This window comes from Amblyomma americanum, chromosome 1 (genome assembly GCF_052857255.1).
Source record: "Amblyomma americanum isolate KBUSLIRL-KWMA chromosome 1, ASM5285725v1, whole genome shotgun sequence".
Lineage (NCBI taxonomy): Eukaryota > Metazoa > Arthropoda > Arachnida > Ixodida > Ixodidae > Amblyomma > Amblyomma americanum.
The window spans coordinates 61,613,876-61,635,083 of NC_135497.1; the positions used below are offsets into that span (position 1 = coordinate 61,613,876).

The 21,208-nt window shown below is 46.0% G+C and overlaps 1 long non-coding RNA gene across 2 annotated transcripts; it reads left to right on the plus strand.

The window, feature by feature from the left end:
* The first annotated feature begins 1,429 nt into the window (after positions 1-1,429).
* Positions 1,430-16,500, plus strand: LOC144133074 (uncharacterized). 2 transcript variants are annotated; one of them, XR_013314977.1, is made up of 4 exons: positions 1,430-1,585; positions 1,701-1,779; positions 2,177-2,328; positions 16,325-16,500. It is a non-coding gene; the product is annotated as an uncharacterized LOC144133074 (long non-coding RNA). The 2 variants fall into 2 exon arrangements; XR_013314976.1 differs by having other exon boundaries at positions 1,430-1,779.
* Positions 16,501-21,208: the final 4,708 nt, after the last annotated feature.

The window sequence follows — 21,208 nt, forward strand, 5'->3', positions numbered from 1 at the left end:
TGATAAATACTTTCATAGAATTCTGGACGACACGCGCGTGTTATGATGCGTTGCACTTATTGCAAATTTCTTTGAATCTGACTCAGGGAGCGCAGGTTGACTGTGCCGGTCTACACCGGTCCGAATTAATCATTTTACAACGACAGCTGTCATTAGCGCCAGGGTCTTTTAATACTTTGTTGCTGATCGTAAAAGTTATGCGCAAAGCCATATGAGAGAGCTCTGCACTCCACCTAGAGTGAACGAGCCGCAGTGCCATCTAAAACGGAGGGCCCAGACGATTAAAAGGGAGACCGGCAAACTCAATACCCAGCCTCCGAGATCACCGCATCTTGTTGTGCTTTAAATGACGTACGAAGGCACTTTGAATGCGTAGACATTCTTCATGAATTACGCTTGTTCTGATTGACAAAGATAAATGAGTAAGCTGTGTTTTAGGTACTGTACACTACTCTGTGATTAATTTTTATTCTGCTTACTTCGTGACACCCCTGACAAAGCGCTCTGCTTCCATGTGCCCGAATTCTTTCAAGGATGCCGATCCCCAGTCGACTCTGACGCGCTGCGGCGGCTGAGCCCAAGCCCGCGCGAGTGGATCGCGGCCGCGGTGGTCGTCCATGTGCTGCGCGATGTCCAGAGCACGTTAAAGAACCCGCAGGGAATACAAATTAATCCGGAGCCCTCCTCCACAACGGCGTTCGTCACAGCTTACGTGCAGCTTCGGGACTCTAAAACCTCCCCACTACCAAACTGACGCCACTGGCGCTGGCTGATTCTGTGCCTGAATGAAACTTCGGTATAAGTTTCATGACAAACAAAAAATTCGGCATTAAGGCTGCTTACGTGTGAGAATGCGAAAGGATTGCTGTCCGTGGTTGAACCGACACCAACCCACCCACCCAAACGCGCGCGCGCGTGCGTGTATGGCTGTCACAAAATTCGGCGCATGTTCGAAACAAACCGACGCTGCGCCTAAGGAATCTCGACCGCGCGCGGTAAAGTGAACAAAAAAAAACGGCGGGGAAGAACCCTGGAGCGCACGGTGGCTTTCACTCAGCCCGCCGTCGAGGCGCCAATGTAAACATAGACACGTGCGGCGTCAATTCTTCTCGAACGTTGGAGAAGTTTTTGCTTGTGTTCGACGGAAAGGGGGTTACCTGGTGCGCGCCGAAGTGATACCCTCCCCCCTTCGCTCCGGCGCCGATGACTGAGCGTGCCACGAATGACCTAGATTGTTCTATCAGGTGGTTTCCCCGCTCAACCAATGGGGTCGCGCGCCCGGCGCAAGAAGGAGAAGGAGTTTGTGCAGATGAAGCTGCGTGTATGTGCGCGCCTGCCCTGGCGCGAAGAACAAACAGGCGCGTACCGCGCCTATAAATGAGGGGCTGCAACCGAGCAGTGACTGCTGCAACCAGGTCGAAATAACGCAAGCGTTATTTCAACCCATGACGTCGCATCCGGTTTGAAGCAAAGACGTCACGTCTGGAAAATTTTTTGCTGTTTGAGCCATGTTTGAGCCGAGCCGAGCATTGCTTTCAGTAGCATTATGGCCGGTCGACGGAAAGAGCGCGCGATCGTGTTGCACGTGAGTAATTTGTTCTTGCTATCTTTTGGTATGCACATACTGAGTGATTGCCTGTTATCTTACACTCAGCATTCCGTTGTCAACTTCCTTGCGCCCGAATATTTTGTGTTAGCAGATAACCCAGGACTAGCGCTGAGCCCGCTTGCCCGGCAGTGGACCCAAAGGCTCGGAGGGAAAGACTCGTTTGTTTTTTCGTAAGTTCTGCTCTAAAGCTCTGTGCAGTTCAACCGAAAAGAGCTTGCGCTGAGCGTGTTTTATACCTTTTGTCAATCCAGCCCAATTGAACTCATGGTCATGTAAAACACGCATAATTACCAGCTTTTGCGTGTTCCCGAAAAAAGGCGGGAAACTTTTGACAACAGTCCAGTTGAACTAACCTTTTGTGCGATGAGTTTTGTACGCGGTTCGATTGTTTGTGGCCCGGCGGCTGGGAAAGTCTGTAGAGTGTTGAATTAATGCTGCCCTTTACAGTTGTGTTCTGCTGTTACAATTCGCTTTCTAAAACAGGTGCAAAATTTGCGGCGAGATAAGCGATTACGCTTTGGTGCCTGCAGCGCGAAACATGTTCTTTTAAATTCATATTTATTTCAGAAAACAGGACTTTAAAAACTGACTGGCAGTTTTGTGGTATGCACGGACCTTCCCGATTCCTGCTTCGAGTCCGGCGTTGGCTTGCTGGCGCAGAGGCTGAACAAATGGGACGTTAAAATGCTGAGGCAGCAAAGGCTCTAAGGCGCCACAAGGTGAGCCCTCAACCTTCTGTGAGAATTTTAAAATGAGTGCTGTGCCACCTGCGCCGAGCATCGGTTTTACGTGGGAAAGGTGCTTGGATCCAGGTAGCCAACTAGAATGGAGCGCATGAGGCAGCTGGAGAAGCAAGCTTAATTTTAAAGCCTCTAAGCTTAAGATCTTTTTACAGCTGATGGTGTAAAGAGCCCTTAAAGAGATGAACATTGTGGGCAATGTGCTTGATGTCCTTTGACTGTTTGGAAGCTTGTGAGGTGCATAAAGCTCACAAGGCACTGTTGCAGTGTGTGACAGGTCATTGTGGTGATATTAGAAGAAGACATAGTGCAGCGCAATGGGACAGAGAAAAGGAGCACACAGGATAAGCGCTTGTCCTGTGTGCTTTTCTCTGTCCCATTGTGCTGCGCTATGTCTTCTAATATGCTATACGAACAAGCCCAAACTACAACTTTGTTAAGATTCGTCATGATAGGTTTCTTTGATTTGGCTGCACTCTCTGCACTAGTTCTGTGAAGTTCCGCGGTGGTGCCGGCAGCGTGCAACAACATCTCAGGCGGTTCAAATGCAGCTTGGCACTGGCCGCTTCCAAAACGAATGGTCGAGTGCAGGCCCGATTGTCCAATAGCTTTACTGTCGTCACGAAATTGCAACCAACTGCATGCCGCCGACACCAACAACCACCAAAATCCTGAAACACTTGGAAGAATTTTCAAGCAGCAAATTGCAATGAAGTTTTACCATGAACTTGCTCTAGGAAATGGTCGTTTCACAGAAAGAAAAAAAAAATCGTTGCATGTATACACACAGGCGACTTACGAATTAGCGCTGAAATACCGCCCATGCGACTCGACTTGACCGCTCAGGTTTTCATTATGACTCCTCAAACAGTCACTCACCTCCTCTATGTGTAGGTCGAAGAAGCAGAGAACGTATGGTACAAGCTATTTAATGAAATGGTGACAGTTATTTGCTGAAAGGTTATGGCTTATGGGGGTTTAACGTCCCAAACCAACTCAGGCTTTGCGGGATGCCGTAGTGAAGGGCTCCGGAAATTTTGACCACCTGGTGTTCTTTAAGGGAGCATAGACATCTAACTTTTGGGTGCGTGGTTTCTTCTTTCTAATATAATGATGCCACTGCGGTGGCTCTGTGGTTATGGGGCTTGGCTGCTGACCGGAAAGACGTGGGTTCGATCCCGGCCGCGGCGGTTGAATTTTAATGAAGGCGAAATTCTAGCGGCCCATGTACTGTGTGATGTCAGTGCACGTTAAAGAACCCCAATTGGTCGAAATTTCCAGAGCCCTTCACTACAGTGTCCCTCATAGCCTGAGTCGCTTTGGGACATTAAACCCCCATAAACCAAGACAATCTTTTTTTGTAATGAGGTGTAAGGCATTATTATACACGGATTACCGCGTGGTATGCTCCTATGGCTGCTAAATAATTTATAACTGAATTTCTTTCTTGTGCTGTTCCAGTTTCACTAGCTGAAAGATGACTGTGACCTTAAAGAGAGGTTGTAGGTCATGTGAGGCGTGAAAAACTGCAATATAATTGGTGCTTCTACATTTGTTGTCATTCCTGCTCTTGAGGAAGGCTGGCTTCAGTACTGCAGTAAATGAAAACGATTGAGCAGTAATTATATCGCAGTTTTTCTCTGCCTCATATGACCTAAAACCTCTCTTGGATGTCACAGCTCTCATTCGGCTGTTGAAACCGAAACAGCATGACAGAAATATTCGATTATAAATTATTTAGCGGTTGTAGGCGAATACCACATGGTGGTTCATGCATAGTAGTGTCTTCCGCATCATTATAAAGAAAAAAATATGCCACCAAAATTAGGTCTCTGTGCTCCCTTAACGTGCACTGGCATCGCACAGTACACGGGTCCCTAGAATTTCGCCTCCATCGAAATTTGACCACCGAAGCCAGGATGAAACCCGTGATCCGAAAGATGCGAGTTTGTTGCTGGTCGCGGCAGTCGAATTTCGATGGAGGCGAAATTCTAGAGGCCCGTGTATTGTGATGTCAGTGCATGGTAAAGAACCCCAGGTGGTCGAAATTTCCACAGCCCTTCGCTATGGCATCCCTCACAGCCTGAGCCACTTTGGGGCGGTAAACCCCCATAAACCATAAAGCTTTCAACAAAGAACTGTCATCATTTCATTAAATAACTAGTGCCATACCTCTCCCGCTTGTTCGACCTACACATGGGCACCGCCGTATTGCTGCACCGCAGCTGCGCTTCAATTTCGGCAAGTGCAAGCCAGCCTAGAACTCCTAGAACTACTGCAGAAAGTTCAGCCAAATGGAAGAGACCTTATGATTATGCGGCTATTTCCTTTGCATTGGGTGGGCGACAGTTTTTGTCCTAGCCATTACATAGAAAGAAGAAACAAAAAGGAAACGTGGAAACGTTCACTATTAAGACAACAGCTTTCACCTACAGACCCCAAATGAACAAAGCCTGCCTGTATTGTGAACAAAACAGCTAGGCTGTTCCGGATCTAGCAAATTATAATTTTTTGAAAGTGGGCCTCCTGCTGTGAAACTGGCAACGTTTGTGCCCCTAGAGACAAGCAGTGGCGAGAGGCGAGAAGCCACAGACGAATGTATGTAGGACAGGGAGCTGAACGAGGAAGTAGTTCCCATAATTGAAGAATACATGGAAAGACAAGGACGAGACATGTTTATGTTCTTCCTTCTGTGTTCGTCGTTTTGTTTTCACAAGTTAGGAGTAGATGTTTGTTGTAGTTTCACTTTTTTAGGAAAATGGGGAGAGGATTGTTCATCTTGAGACATGTAGTCCAAAAGACAGAGCACAGGAGTGACTCACACAACATTAGTCTTTGCGTTTTGTTCCTACTGTTCTGTGTGCTTGCACCCCTTGTCCCCAAATGAGGCATTGACATGATCTTACGTGGTGCTATGCTGGTAAAAGGATGTGTGCTGCATGCATATGGGTGTGTGGCATTCAGATTCAAGCACCAACACACGGCTTCTAGTGCAGTAGGAATTACGGGAGGGAAAAAGCCTCAAGGATGTAGATGAATAGTTTAGTTCTTCAGTTGGCCTTTTCTGAAAAATTCTCTGGCAGGATGTTTTAATACATGTCAGCCCACTCCTCATGTAATACTCCCTTGTGGGCCTTTGAGGTACAAATAAATAAAAAAAGTAATGCCCTTTCAAACAGTATAATTTGCAGCTTTGGTGCAAGATTTTTGGTGGCCACTTCAGGGAGTGTTTGCCCAGAGCTTGTAGTGATTGCTTAATGGCGCTTGGTCCCAAGAACCGTACAGTTAACCAATTGCCCTTGTGCCTCTTGGGGAAAAAATCTGAGAGGTCAAAATGACAATTTGCCATAGCTGTGAACAGTAATGAGCTGGATGTATTGCCTAAAAGAAACGAGGTCATCTGTTTGACAGCAGTAAGAATTTTGGGTTGGCTAGAGCATAGATGGCTTAACACCATCTTCCATATCTTAATAGATGTGGCATTGTTGGCATGTGTAATTAAAAATTTGTTTCGATGTGTGTGGCTGGTGAGCTGTCAGCTCTGGCATGACGAAGCTGCAAGCTCAACCAGAAGTACCTGTGCTGTTTGAGCTCAGGGCAAGAGCTTTGACCAAGGCCGCTGCACTACGTCCTTGTTGTACATTTGGCTTTCATGGTACTCCTACTTCCTCCTTCCCCCACCTGTGTTAGGAATGTTGCCATGGGGCCGTGCAAAAGTGGTGGGGTGTAATTAGAGCAGTGGCATGGCCATAAGGTCCGTCCGAACAGCACTGCGTAAGACTTGTTTGCTGGATTGGCCCCGCAGTCAGAACGGGGGTGAGTTATGAGTGGGCCACTGTGGAAAAAGACAGTAGAGAAGCGGAAAACATGCCACGAATGGTGGAGAGCTATAGTTTGGAGGCAACATTTGATGCCTTTGTTGCCATTGTGGTCAAAGTTATCTGAGCGACCATCAAGGGCAGCCCCTGTTCTGAATGCATCGCATAGCAATAAATCAGAGCTTCAATTTTATAGTTGGATCATGGGCCTTACTGCAGGAGGTGTATGAATCGGTTCAGATTTCACATTGACACGCATCAAATTCAGCAACGTTAGTACTCACAGGTACAGTAAAACCTCGTTAAGGCATACCTCGCGGCACTGTGGAAAAACTGTGTGCAAAGCGGCATTATTGTCACGAAGACGACGAAGCTGGCAGTGGTATGGGAACGGAAAGGTCACGTTATAGGCCAGCGGCCATTAAAATCATCTCACAGCCATCATTCATCGCCGCTTATTATTCGGATTGTCGCCACTTAACATTTGGTGTGAGATGCGGGGTATCATCCCCATCCTGGTCCTGGATCTTCAGAGTCCTCCGCCTGCCGTTATCATCGGCCGTGTGCACCTGGTTCGCCCTGCTGTGCCCAGCTCACCGAACCCGAACCGACCTCGCCGCTCACCCCATTCGCGTCCCCCGCCCCGTCCCGTCGCCCGCCCTGACCACAAGGCATGTTGACATGACAACGCTGCCGCGACCCGAGACACCTCCCACACATGAGGACACCGCCCCCCTGCCCATGCCATTCGGTGCATTCAGGGGCTTCGTCCGTCGGCTACTGGCGACCTGTGTCCCGGAAGCTTCGTCTACCAGGATTCATTCACACATATCTTTCATTGTGGCGGCCAGCACTTCCCCCCATGCCATTTCTGTTGTACCATCCTCCTCTGAACCCATCTCCACTGAGCCGTCTCTCTGTCGGTGTCTTCTATTCACTGGTGTAGGAACAGCGCTAAGAACAGGACAGAAGTCAAACATGGAAGTACAGGGACGGGCGGTGACTATAAACTGAATCTTTATTTCGGAGCACAAACATATATAAGGTGGCAGCAAGGGGGTACAATCAGGTATGCGCGGTCACATGGAAACAGTGAATAGTTCCGTCAAATAATGAATTTAGACATCTGAGGCTGAGAGGGACGGAAGGGAAGAGGCGATATAACAGAAAAAACCGATAAAAAACTGCACGGTGTAGAGGGCCGTCATGCGAACTAAGAAAAATATAGATGAAGGAATAAACAGGTTGCGAAAGTATGGCGAAAAAATGGGTTTATAAAAGTTTAAAACTCGTGGAAACGATAGTGAAAGAATAAAACCATTAAAAACAATAAAAATTGCTGTGTCCGGCTAAAAACATGTAAAGAGGGCGTTCAACATTTCTCAAGTTTAACAGGGGCCAAAAATTAAAAAGTCTAAAAAGTTTTTTGAAGGCAGTCAAAAAAAAAAACGCCAAGAACCAAAGCACCATGAACCCCAAAGAACAAGAGAGAGGGGAAAAAATGTCCGCTAGAACACGAATACCCTGAGTTAAGTCAACTCTCAAAAGGTATGCCCAGCTGCCGTTAAGAACATCAATTCTTTCTCAGAAAGGCAGATGGACGGAGTGCTCACACAGCAGTCCTTGGCACGCCGGATTTCGATGGCTTCGATTATTTCTCTAGATAAGCGATCCCGTCCTTTGCCAATGATCGCGCACCCGTCGTAAACAGGGGTGCAGGTGTCGTAATTACACTTTTTGCAATGTTTTGCAAGGTTCCCGGTGTTTTGCAAGGTTCCCGGTGATAGCTACAACGTCAGCCATAGCCTGAAAAAAGTTGGCAAACGAGCAGGGGCGGACGTGGTGTTTTCGGCACCCCATAAGCTCTCCTCACTCTGCAAGAGAGTTAACAGTAGTAGAGTTCCTCGTGGCTGTGGGCAGACGCATGGCAATCCCCACGTTTCATACGCCACAGGTGTTGTTATTCAGTTCCCCTGTCCAGCGGAAAGAAATACATAGGCCAAACGGGGAGATGTATAAACACCAGGCTACAAGAGCACCACAATAATATGAGCAGGGTAGCTATCACCGGGAACCTTGCAAAACATTGCAAAAAGTGTAATTACGACACCTGCACCCTTGTTTACGACGGGTGCGCGATCATTGACAAAGGACGGGATCGCTTATCTAGAGAAATAATCGAAGCCATCGAAATCCAGCGTGCCAAGGACTGCTGTGTGAGCACTCCGTCCATCTGCCTTTCTGAGAAAGAATTGATGTTCTTAACGGCAGCTGGGCATACCTTTTGAGAGGTGACTTAACTCAGGGTATTCGTGTTCTAGCAGATATTTGTTCCCCTCTCTCTTGTTCTTTGGGGTTCATGGTGCTTTGGTTCTTGGCGTTTTTCGTTGACTGCCTTCAAAAAACTTTTTAGTCTTTTTAATTTTTGGCCCCTGTTAAACTTGAGAAATGTTGAACGCCCTCTTTACATGTTTTTAGCCGCACACAGCAATTTTTATTGTTTTTAATGGTTTTATTCTTTCACTATCGTTTCCACGAGTTTTAAACATTTATAAACCCATTTTTTCGCCATACTTTCGCATCCTGTTTAATCCTTCATCTATATTTTTCTTAGTTCGCATGACGGCCCTCTACACCGTGCAGTTTTTTATCGTTTTTTTCTGTTATATCGCCTCTTCCCTTCCGTCCCTCTCAGCCTCAGATGTCTAAAGTCATTATTTGACGTGACTATTCACTGTTTCCATGTGACCGCGCATACATGATTGTACCCGCTTGCTGCCACCTTATATATGTTTGTGCTCTGAAATAAAGATTCAGTTGACAGTCAGCGCCCGTCCCTGTGCTTCCATGTTTGACTTCTGTCCTGTTCTTAGCGCTGTTCCTACACCATGCAATACCAACTAGCCCGTCAACTCGCTCTTCTATTCACTATTGGAACAATCCCTCGGCAGCCCCGGGTAGTCTCACTAAAACGACGAAGCTGGCAGTGGCCTGGGAACAAAAAGGTCGCGCTATAGGCGAGTGGCCATTAGATTGATCTCACTGCCATCGTTCATCGCCGCTTATTATTCGGATGGTCGCCACTTAACTATATGCCCAAACTGAAAACAGCCTGAGTATATCCGTTGACCTGGTAAAAGATGATACCTGAGGCATTTCAAAGAATGCACAGGTGAAACCTTTTAATCACATAGCTACGAGTGCAGCCCTCGAAGGTACGTAAGCCAGGTCCCGTGTCCCAGCTGCTCTATTAGGCCGTATTTGAGTGAACAAGCAAGTGTCTAGCACGGATGCAGTTTTTTCCAACAGTACAAGTTTATGTCTTCAGCTTCCATGTAGGCGTTACTTTCATTGGATGGCGTTTTGTCAATGATGGAAGCGACAGTGTCAATACCAAACTGTGGTGAAGAAGTCTTGGACTGCAGTGTCTAATACATCACCAATCGTGCAAAAAAAAAAATGACTCTCCGCAATGCGTCCTCTGCAACAAAATACCTCCTGTAAACAGGAGGTATTCAGGAATACCTTCTCAGTTCCGAGGCCTGGATTCAGAACAGTTGGGGATAAGAGTTAATGGAGAATATTTTAGTAATCTGCAATTCTCAGGTGATATCTCTGAGTCGTTCAGCAGATGAACTGCAAAGCAAGATCAGTAAGCAGAAATGTGGGTCGAAAGAATTAAAGGAGTATAGACACCTAACTTTCGGGTGCGTGTTTTTTGTTTGTAATGATGCGTAAGGCGTTGTTATACATAAATTACCACCTGGTATTCTCCTATAACCACTAAATAGTTTATAATAGCATTTCTTTCTCGTACTGTTTCGGTCTCAGTTTTAACAGCCAAATGAGGACTTTGATGCCAACGTGTGCCTGCAGGTCAGGTGTGGCATAAAAATGCAATATAATCGCTGCTTCCACATTAGTTGTCATTCCAGCCCTTGAGAAAGGCTGGCTTCAGCCCTGCAGTAAATTATAACGATGAAGCAGCGATTATATCGGTGTTTTTCTATGCCTAACGTGACACAAAAGTACTCCTTGACGTCACAGCCATTGTTCGGCTGTTGAAACCGAAACAGCATGAGAGAAAAAATTATAAATTATTTAGCGGCCGTGGGCAAATATCACATGGTGATTCATGCGTAGTAGTATTTTATGCATTATTGTAGAGAAGAAAACATGCCACCAAAGTTACGTGTATATATTCCTTTAACACGCAGAAAACCAAATGGAAAATGCTCTTGGCCATTCCCTCCAATGCAAATGCTGTGTGGTGTATAATATTGTTACGTGGTGGCCGTCCAAAGAGTGAGGCGCGATGAACGATGGCAGAGTTATAATTTAATGGCCGTTGGCCTAGCGCGACTGCTCTGTAACGCACCACAGCCAGCTTCGCCGTCTTTGTCACAACATTCCTTTTTCTCATGGACATTGTCACATGTAGGGAACTGGGTGGTGTGTCATTGTTTGCGTAAGTACTTAAGGACACTGAGAAGTTCCCTAGGCAGCCGCTGACCACACACCATACGTGGCAAAATTACTTTTGAAAAGTAATTAAATTCTATTACTAATTCATTTCCTTGAAATCACAGAAGTAATTAAATTACATTACAAATTACTGGTCTCAAAAAGTAACGACATTACATTACAATTACCTGCCTTAAGTAATGAAGAGTACTTAGTTTCGATGCTAAAATTTTGCGCTTTGGTCATGGTTTGTGGAAAATTTCGAGTTTTTTGTTTGCACTGCCACTGAGCTTGAAAATGGGTGTTGGAAATTTTTCCCCTCTTTACTCAATTTGAACAGCCACTTTGCTGATGTAGATGGTCTTTCTCATATCACTCTTCAATCAGAAGTACATCATTCAATGTGTAATATCGTCCCACCATCCTGATTTTGAAGAATTTGTCATCCGCATAAACAGCCGGAGTACATTGACTGCTTATCCACGCATCATCCGAGAAGTGCACAGGGGTGCAGAGAAGCTGCCAGTTCTGCTGATTTTCAATTGATTTGTTCTGCAGGCAAGTTGGTGGAAATAAATTGCATGTCACTGGGACGCTGTTGCCTTTGTTGCGCTTGAGTTAGAAATAGGGCCTCAAATGAGGGCATAAAAAACCGACAACTCACGACCGACTTTCTTAGACGTGTCAGTTGAGATTTCTTGTCAGTGCGGCGATGTCAAAGTACTTGCTCAAGCACTCGCAGTGCATCCGTGCGAAGGTGCCATATGGCATGCCTTGGTCATGGCGCTCTTCTGGTGGCCATGCAATGCGTTTGTGTGTGAGACCGTATGCAGTGCAGGAAGATGCGTAGCAGTCCTGTGACTGATATGCAGACTTTTCGCAAAAGCAGTGCTGGCACCTGCGCACACATCACCTCTCGTCTGCGTACGCCGCTTCCCTGGGGTGCTGGCTATTACTGGTTCCGCACTTTTAAGGCAAGAGCCTTAAGTGGCACTTTAATGCGATACCCGGCTATGTTGTCGATGTCCAGGAAAAGTGGTTCACAACCCCCAGTGACATCATCAGCAAAGAGAAAAATTTCTTCCGAGGGTGCAGAGAATTGAACCAAGGGCCTTCAGACTGTGAGGTGATCGCGCAACCCATTGGCCACAAAACCGCGTTGCTTCATGGCTAGTAATGATTCATTTAATGTGTTGCCCTATGACTGTATGCTAATGAGTAGATGTGCCACTAGAAAGAAAGGAAACAATATAAATTATAAAATGAATGTTTTTCGCTTTCAAAGCATGGAAGTAGTCTCTAGTGCCCACCGTAATTTATTCTATCTTTGGGGGTAGCCGCTGCGGCTCATTGGTTATATGGTGCTCGGCTGCTGACCCGAAAGACTGGTGTGATCCCGGCCTCTGCAGTCTCATTTCGGTGGAGGTGTAATGCTATAGGCCCCTGTACTGTGCGATGTCAGTGCACTTTAAAGAACCCCAGGTGGTCAAAATTCCCGGAGCCCTTCACTATGGCATCCCTCATAGCCTGAGTTGCTTTGGGACGTTAAACCTCATAAACCAAACTAAACCAAAGCAAATCTTTGTAGCATTTCTTAGGACATGTTCAGAAAATTTGGGACCTTAAACCCCCATATACCCTACCTTTGCTTTGTATATGCTCATCGCCACAAACGTGAGGCCAAAGCATGGCAGATACGAGAAGCATGGACTCGGTATGCAGCAAAAGTAATATTGCTAGTAATTAATTACTTTGCCATGAAATTACTGCTTGACAGTAGTTCATTACATTACTAAATTTCCAGGCCACAAAAGTAATGAATTACATAAAAAATTACCGAGAAAAGTAATTTAATTACTGTAATTATATTACAGTAATTTAATTGCTGGCTAGTCTGCCACGCATACTGCTTTTCAATGAATGCGAAATCCTGACATGATAGCTTCTGCAAATGGTACGAAACAAGGCCTTTTGCATTTTTAAGGCAAAGGTTTGTGCCACCTTCCCTTTTATTTTTTTTGTCTCGCCCCCCCCCCTCCTTTTCTCCCTTAAAATTTTTTTTGGGTGTTATGAATGCAATGTTTTAGCAACAAGCTTGAATTAGCCCCTATGAAAAAATGTTTTGCTGGTCTGCACGTGACAGTCTCTATGTCCAGGTGTTGCGCCATTTCCTAGTCCCTGGCATTTATTGGCACTTTCACTTCATTAAAACCTTCGTGAATGTGCTGGTACAAATTTTGAAAAGTTCCTTTGCTAGCGCTTGCAAGTTGTTTCCATATTTTTGTTTTCCATGGGGGTGAAGTTTCTTGGCATGTCCAGTCCGTCAAATATTTCTTACCGTTCTCAGATACTGTGTCCCGTTACACTTGTGCGTTGTGGAAGAGCCGCAGCTGCTCTTAAGATGCTTTGTGTCTTTGCTTTTGTGCAGGGCAGCAGCGGCGTCTTCTCCGCAATGCTCAAATGCATGTGGGCAAAGCATCCAAAAATGATGGCTAGCTTGGCTGGCATTTTTCTTGGCATCTGAATGCATCATATGGTCAGAATTTGGCAAAATTATGGACATGTATGCCAGGGAATCATTTCAAAAAGTTATCCAGGATTTTTATTGTAAAATAAAAATAGCACAACACGCATAATGTTTGGTTTTGTGATACTGCAGATTACACGAATCAAGAACAGAACAGCAAGGCTCTACTGTATTTCTTGGAAGGGCTGTGACGGTTTTAAAAGGTGTCTAGCAACCTAGAATTGTCAAGAGGAATTTCGTTTACCTGGAAAAATCGGGGAGTTGTGAGGGATACCATCAAGAAAGTGGTCATGTCTAGGAAAACGACGGACTGAAATTAACGCAGAGGTCTGCTGCGAGTTTTAACGATACTGTGAGTGTCCAGCACACGGTCCGTTGTTATTGACATGACATATTTTTGCTTCTAATGAGTATTAGGCATGGCAGCCTGTCTGTTTTAGCTGTCTTTTTCTTGTCTTCAATTAAGTGAGCATTGTATATACTGGTTGGTTCTGTACAGGTTGCCACACTTCTCAATAAATTTGGTCTCGTGCATATCAATAGACACAGCTACGTTCAAAAGTATTTTTCGTGGAATAAGCCGTAGTCATAGTAATGTGCAGAATTCATGCACTTTCAGTATGCTGATGCGAGGTGCCACGTCACCCCAGTGTGGCATCAAAATCGATCTGTAAATCTTGCTCTCAGGCCTCGTCAATCTTGTAGGCTATTGCAGAAACAGACAAATAGAGGCTAGTTTCTCTGCGGTTCGAGCTGTGATGACGAGGTCGTATAAAGCTGTTACTTTTTGTGGAAATCGCTTGATGCTTGTCCTGTGCCATTGCTGCTATCGAAAGGGATGCCAGAGTGTGCCTTGATTGGAAAGGCTGTAAAAGGCAGTGCTTCTCAGTGATAAGCAAACCAACCTTTGTCAGCCCTCTTGTTCAAGGGTTCCTTCTTGAAAGCCTGAAGTATTCTTTTGCAGTACATTGAGCAGTGTATGGAGCCCCTGAAAGCATGCAGAGTGTTCCGTTTAGAATTTTTCCAGAATTTTCTCAAAGTAGAGTTGTTTGTTTCTTTTGTGAAAGCACATGTAATGTCAGCACATATGGCCATCACTCTTATGAACCATTAAAAGAAAGCAAAAACTTGTGAGCATAATTTTAACAAACTTCCAAATCTAAGACTCCGGATCACCCAGGCACTTTTCATCTAGTTAGAAGGGAAACAGCTGCTGAAATTCCTGCACAGATTCCTAGTTGAAATGTGCCAGCATCTGTGGGTCTGTTACGGCCAGGGATTCCAGTGTGGTGAAACCCATACACAAGAGTTAAGCGGCCCATGTCCCGTCAAGAATGCTGCATCTGGGGCAGCATTCCACGGCTGGAAGTGTCACAAGGGAGTGTGGAAGAGGTCGTTTTGTTAATGCTCTCACTTTTGTTGTATCTTAAGCGGCTGTTCATAGATTTTTTGTGCCATTAATGTTTCTCAACAATGCCACATAACGTCATGCGCCTTTTCAGTGTCTGAACTGTGACAAGAGCATCTCCACCGCAGCTGTGGCCTCGTGCTTAAGTGCTCGCCTCGGCTACGGGTGGTCGTGGGTACGATTCCCGCGGCCTCCGGTCCACCAGCCAATTAATCCAATAGGAACAGGCGGTCCCCCGGCCTAGTGCTCGGCTCTCCAGGGGTGCACTGCGTGGGAAGGATAGCCTGCGCCTCAAAATTCCCGTCAAATGCGGGCACAAAAACGTCTCCACGTGGTTAAAACCCGCAGTCCAAAACTCTCGCCTTGTGCCAGTTGCAAAACTTATGTTCACTTCTCTAGCCTCAAGAGAGATGTGCCATAGCTCTCTCCGCTCACAAACCGCCTTCGAGCAAAGTGCAGCGGTATTTGCTTGCTACTGTTGTGGCTGGCTCACACGCATCGGCAGGTGTGCATGACGGGTTAAAAAAAAAGATGGACTTCTACCGCACGAGGTGGATTTAGGGTTGCTTGACGGCGGAACTTATCTGATCCGTCCAGGCAACGGTTTGGTCGAAGACTCTTCTGCCAATCATCTCACCCTGGATGAGCCGAGCACCATGGCGGGGAAATCTTAAAACCGGTGGGCACCCGGCGGCACTGGGAATTGAACACAGCACCTCCCGAATGTGAGGTGGATGCTCTACCACAAGGCCACGCTTCGGTGCTATGATCTTCGCCAAAAGGTTGAGAAATGAAAAGCCGAATGATTGTCGTTCGGCAGCTTACAAAGTCAAGCTGTCATGTTTTTTCCTGAACACAGTTATGGCTCAGACTAATTGTACCATTCTACATGATTCTCCCTCATTCATTGAGATGCTGAATAAGCTTTAGGATGCGATGAATTATGAAGAGGAATGAAATGCTTCTTTTCATCACTGCATTTTGTGGAAACATGTTTGTATTGTAATTTCAAATATCTGTTTTATAATTTGAACTACTCGAAAATAAAGCGTATCTTAGTACTGGCCGGCATTTCGAAAGGCCCTGATATGCACAGCATGTGTACGAGAGCAGACGGTGCAGCGGTCCCTGTGTCACTACTTTTGTAGCCCACATGACCATGGTTGCTGCTCTTCCTCGGGAGTGACGTCATAATGCACCCCAACCGAAATCGCTCAGTATAAATAATGCGATAATATTTAATGTGCATATTTGAATTGCGGAGCACGTATCACGCACCGGGTGGGAGTATGCAATGTTTGAAACTAAGAACACTCCTACCAAAAATTTGATGTCTCCGCCCCTTTAAGGTTTTGGGTTTAGCATATGGAGCTTGTGACCACCTGTGTGCCAGCGTCAGAAGCCTTTCAGAAACCCTTTCGTTGTTTGTCTTGACTATTTTTATTCATTCTTGGTCTCTGCCTTGTACACACTTCTTTTTGTGTGTGGTTTCTCTGGCACATCTTGAACAATGTTCCTTTTATCCTTTTTTTAAGGATCCTTCTAATGCCCATACGCAAAGCCACTACAGGAGTGCGTGGGCTGCTGCTGTAGCCTGTTGGGAGATGTCCTTATCTTTTTTCTCTCATATGCATTCCATTTTTTGTGTATTTGTTTGTGGGTTTCTCTTATGGGTTTATTAATTGCATTTTATTGTTTTGAGATTGCATACTTTTTTCTCTTTTCATGGCATCCAACCCTGTTTATGACTGAAACTAGTGGAGGGACTGCAGCAGCCGATCTTGCATGGCACGGCATTCTCTGGTCCAAGGCACCTATTCCCCATTCCAGGCTACTGGCTCAAGATTGTGCCCACAAGTCTGCACCTTGGCCTACAGGCAGAGTTGCATTAGGCCCACGTCAGCCAGGACTTCCTTGCCAAATGAAGTATTCCTACCGACGCGCCTTGTCAGTAATTGATGAAGCGTGTGAATAAATGAGTATCAACTTCGTTGGCCGTATAGAAAAACCGTGTTACAAAGCAGTTTTTTTAAGACCATACTCAGCCACCACATTGTTTCCTCTGAGTAACCTACTCATCTTTGAGGTAAGTGCTTGCCGTGTGTCGCATCACAGTCTGAAGTGTTGCTGTAGAACCGCATATTGCCTTCCTGTTTATGCCATTGCAGCAGAAAATTCTCCACAAAGTTAATGAAAAAAAAAGAAATTTCGCCAACATACTCCTTTGAGACAACTGCTAAATGGGTGCTGAAGCCCAGTGAACATTGTAATTGAGTCCCTTTGAATTGAATGTTCTTTGTAGGTATTTTACAAAGGCAAGATAACAGCCTTAGCAGTGCTACTGGGATTGCAACTCGCTGCAAACGAGGCGGATTCTGTAGCACTGGGCTCTTGCTGGCAGTTTTCGAAATTCGCATTACCGGAAACTGCACTGTAAAAGCATAAAGAAAACGATGTCTTCCTCGGTAATTCATGCCATGCAACATGACAAGGAAACCATCACATGGCCAGTTTATCCATTGCCTTCAGGTTCAAGACATCTGCCAGTTTCTATACGGTAGCTTCAGACTGTTGCACTGGAAAATTACATTTCTCTTGAAGGCATTTTTTGAGCAGGAATTGCGTTTACCCTGGTTTTCGTGATTTATGTTTCGGGTGCACAAACTGAGTAATATCAGGCTTTGCGAACAAGAGGCCCTAAATATTCGCTAAATTTGATTTATAATCTTCTCTTATTGTTGTGACCTATCTTTCCTCAAGCAGAAGTGGTCTGAGCTAGGTGGCTGAGTGAATTCGCATCACCTGTTAATGTCAGTTTAATTTTTTTCTTTTCTCGGCTGCTGAGGGCCATTATTGCCAGAGGGGTATGGAAGGTGTGTACTGTAGACAGACAGGGAGATCGCTTAATTCAAACCGGCGGTATTTACAAACTGGCACTTCGCTCCCGTCAAAATCGCATATTTCAGTGCAACCAAGCTGCCGGTAATATAAGCATACGCAACGGCCGTACAGCTTACCTGTCCTGATCGATGAAGGATGGCAATGCAGCGTGCTGCATACGGCCATCGTGGAGAACCACTCGTCTACTACCGCTGTCACACGGTGCTTTCGAAGTGCAGTTTCTCCAGCTGCGCTCCTGTTTCTGCCACGACGTGGGACCAGTTTTTCTTAGTGTATGCGGGGCCTATCGAGTGGAAGCTATGAGGCGCCACTGACAGTGCTGATGAGCGGTCGCATAAGAATGAAAAGACCCGTACGAACCCCTCTGGTCGGGCTCTCTTTATTCCGAACTCTGCGTAAAGAACTATTTTTCGGTCCCCTTACCCTTTGTTTCTAATCAGCATAGTTTGAACAAATTTTCGGTCACTTAATAGTTCGAAGTATCGAGGCGTCGAATGCCTGACCGTTGGTACGTGGCCATATATATATTTCCCACCCATGGTGTGAGCACAATTTGTCCCTAAACGTAATGATCGTTGGATATATTGTCTTCATCTTCAAAAGACTTGTCGAAAATCTCAAAATTTTATTACAGCGACAAATTTATATATAAGACTGCTCAAAGGGAGCACGGCTACAAAACCACCGCCGCACACACGCGCTCAATCTTGGCGCTCTTAATTCACTTCCAATAGATTGACCGAAACTTTGAGCTATAAAAGCGAGCACAAAACAAAGAGAATTCACTGTGTGAGCGTGTGTTTGAGGAAGGATCGCGCATAAAAGGTTTTACCACTAAACGTACTGATCATAGTGCTTGCATGCGGCACAGCGAAACGGTGATATCGATATGAGATGGAATTCCGCATCTGGCGCTTCTAGCGTTCGCAATGAAAAGAGGCAGGATTAATTTTTTCATTTGCAAAACAAACATCTAGTAGAACCCGCTGCTACGTTCGCGGTTGCTGCGTTTTTCCCGGTACATTTTTTCTTTCATATGAGCCAGGTAGTCCAGCTGCCACAGAAGCCCCTACAACTGAAACTCGATCGCCTATATCTGTTACATATTGCAATTGTTTCCCTTGTCGTACGTCGCGAAAGTCATCTCACGATGGTAGTTTATACCGTCCCGGAATTCGTTCAATGCGCGCGTAATGGCGACGCCGGCCAGAAAAAGCGATACTATACACATACTCTATATAGGCACTTGTTCGCCGCTGCGTTCGGCGACTTCTGGAAGCACCCAGGCCAACGCCAGCACACTTACAGACCATGTGATTTTTTGTGCGTCTGTTGACACAGTTACATCAACGCTAGCGCGAACGACAGCACAAAAACGAAACTATGCCGCGGCAGACGGCACAAACAGCGCTGTACGAAATGCGCTTGCGTGGGTTCGCTCCGACAATTTTGTTTCTGCCATCCGCTTTATTCTTGTCGCCTGCACCTTAAAATACAGAATTTCTAGATTCCAATACAGCGATGATTCTATGGGATTTTTAATGCGGCCACCGCGATAGCTGCGAAGAAGCGCGCGCGTACCGCATCTTCGCACGCTCCAGGCATGCTCCCTCTTCATTGCTAAATACCTTCCACAGGCAGCTGCTCAGGCTAACCGAGACTCGTCGCAGTGCGTTTCTGAAGGACGGTATTTGCTTATGTCAGCTTTGTCCCCCTTTCCCTTATATAACGTGTTCATTCTACTTGATCGCCATAGGATGTGCCCCGTGTTTCCCACAAATCATCTTGAATAACGTTGCCGTAGGCTCGCCTTATATCCAGAAATGCTAGCCATAGGGGCCTGTGTTCCTTTTCAGCAATCTCTATATAATGCGTCAATGAAAACATCGTCCTAGCTCCAACCTCCTCTGTTTCCGGAACCGATTGTGTAGCTCCCCTAGCACCCCCTCGTTCTCAATCCAAGCCTGCAGTCTGTCCTTTATAATCTGCATCACCACATTATAAACCACACACTTCACTGTTATGGGACGGTATTTGCATATGTCAGCTTTGTCCCCTTTTCCCCTATATATCAAGTTCATTCTGCTTGATCGCCATTTATCCACTATCATTTTGTTCACTAACTCTATTAATGTTTGCTTGGATTTTGGTCCTAACTTCTTTATTAACATAATCGGAATACCATCTGGTCCTGTCGACGTGCCACTAGCAGCCTTCTTTTCTTGTCGTAACGCGAGGGCTTGGTTGCGCTCTCTGGAGGGCCACTGCGTCCGACATGGCCGCGCATTGAAGCGAAGTGGCAGATGACGCGAAGCGCCATGCCCAGGTCCAACTTCTGCGCCACTCGACTGCGATGAGTGGCCGTGTCGGAAGTAGTGGTCCTCCAGAGATTGCAGCCACGCACTCGCGTGTTCAGGGTGGACGACCCTGTACGTATGGGACCGCTGCTCGCTTCGACCGATGGATGCCTCGGGGACTGCAGAACCACCGTGCCTGATCCTATTTCTGACCATTGCCACACGTTGTAAAGAATTCACATTACTAACTTGCCTATACTCTGCGCAAATCATCCCCAGGATTCTGGACCATGCGCCTCGAGAAACCGGTCGCGCCATCTCGCGACAGCCGGCGGCGCGGCGGCGCGTAACTCAATGGCGACGAAAAATAAAAATTGATATTTCGTCGCGCATAACAGTTAGAAATTGGCTCTCTCGCCTAGATGTTAAATGCATCTTAAAGTTTCATCTAGTCGAGTTTCATCGATGTAGCTTACATATTGCCTTTGCCATGAGCAATGATCTATGACAGCATGGAGCCTATGGCGAGGTCCTGAAAAATACCCCACTTGACTTCAATTTATCGCTCACTACAGCCCTATTTTAAAATATATCGACAAGCTCTAGCAGGTTCACGTAGGGTAATGTCCTACCTTTAAGGAAGTATAAGGTATTTTACATTTCAATGGCGTAAAAGTCTTCCTGCGCTATTTCACTATTGATCATGCATCATCAGCTTTTTCATGAAACGTGTGGCGCCCTCTCTCGGTGCGTTGGAAAGGCACACGTCCCTGCTCGCGGCCGGGCTCGAGTAGCGGAGGCGGCTCGATTCCGGCCGTGCCCTGCTACAGTGTCCCTGCTTTGGTAGGTGGCTTTGGGAGGTTGAGCCTGCCGTACGAATGCGCAGTTTTATCAAAAGTGCCCCCATCGGAGGGAGGCTATGGCCATGGGCTGCTACATAAAATGCTACAAGAAAGCGTGTGCCTTCTATGAGGTATATAGAGGAAATTATGAGAAAACTCTTTTGCTTGACAGGTACATTTTTCATTAAGCGCTTACAGGGACCACACCGGCATAGGTGATAGTGGAATTGCGTACGCAATAACAGTGCAAAGCAATGAAGCTTCTAGGTACTTTCGTTCAAACAGTGAAATTTGTAATTCCCGGACGCTCATACTTAGAGCTCACTCACCGATACTTGTATATGGTTCTTGCACTGTGCATTCAAAATTGTAAAATCGTGTCTTAATGTCTACATTTCAACACTCATGTTATTAGCCTCAATAGCAGAAAGCTCTTCCAATCTTTTGTCGATGTGGTGCAAGTGCAGCAAGGATGCGTTGAAGTGAATGTTGCATGTGTTGCACATAAGAGGCGGCAAACCTGATGCTGCGTTTTATGCCAGTAGGTTATTTGTCCAATGTAACAATTAGTAGTGTGGTAGTTCACATTTTTGTCTAGGTTG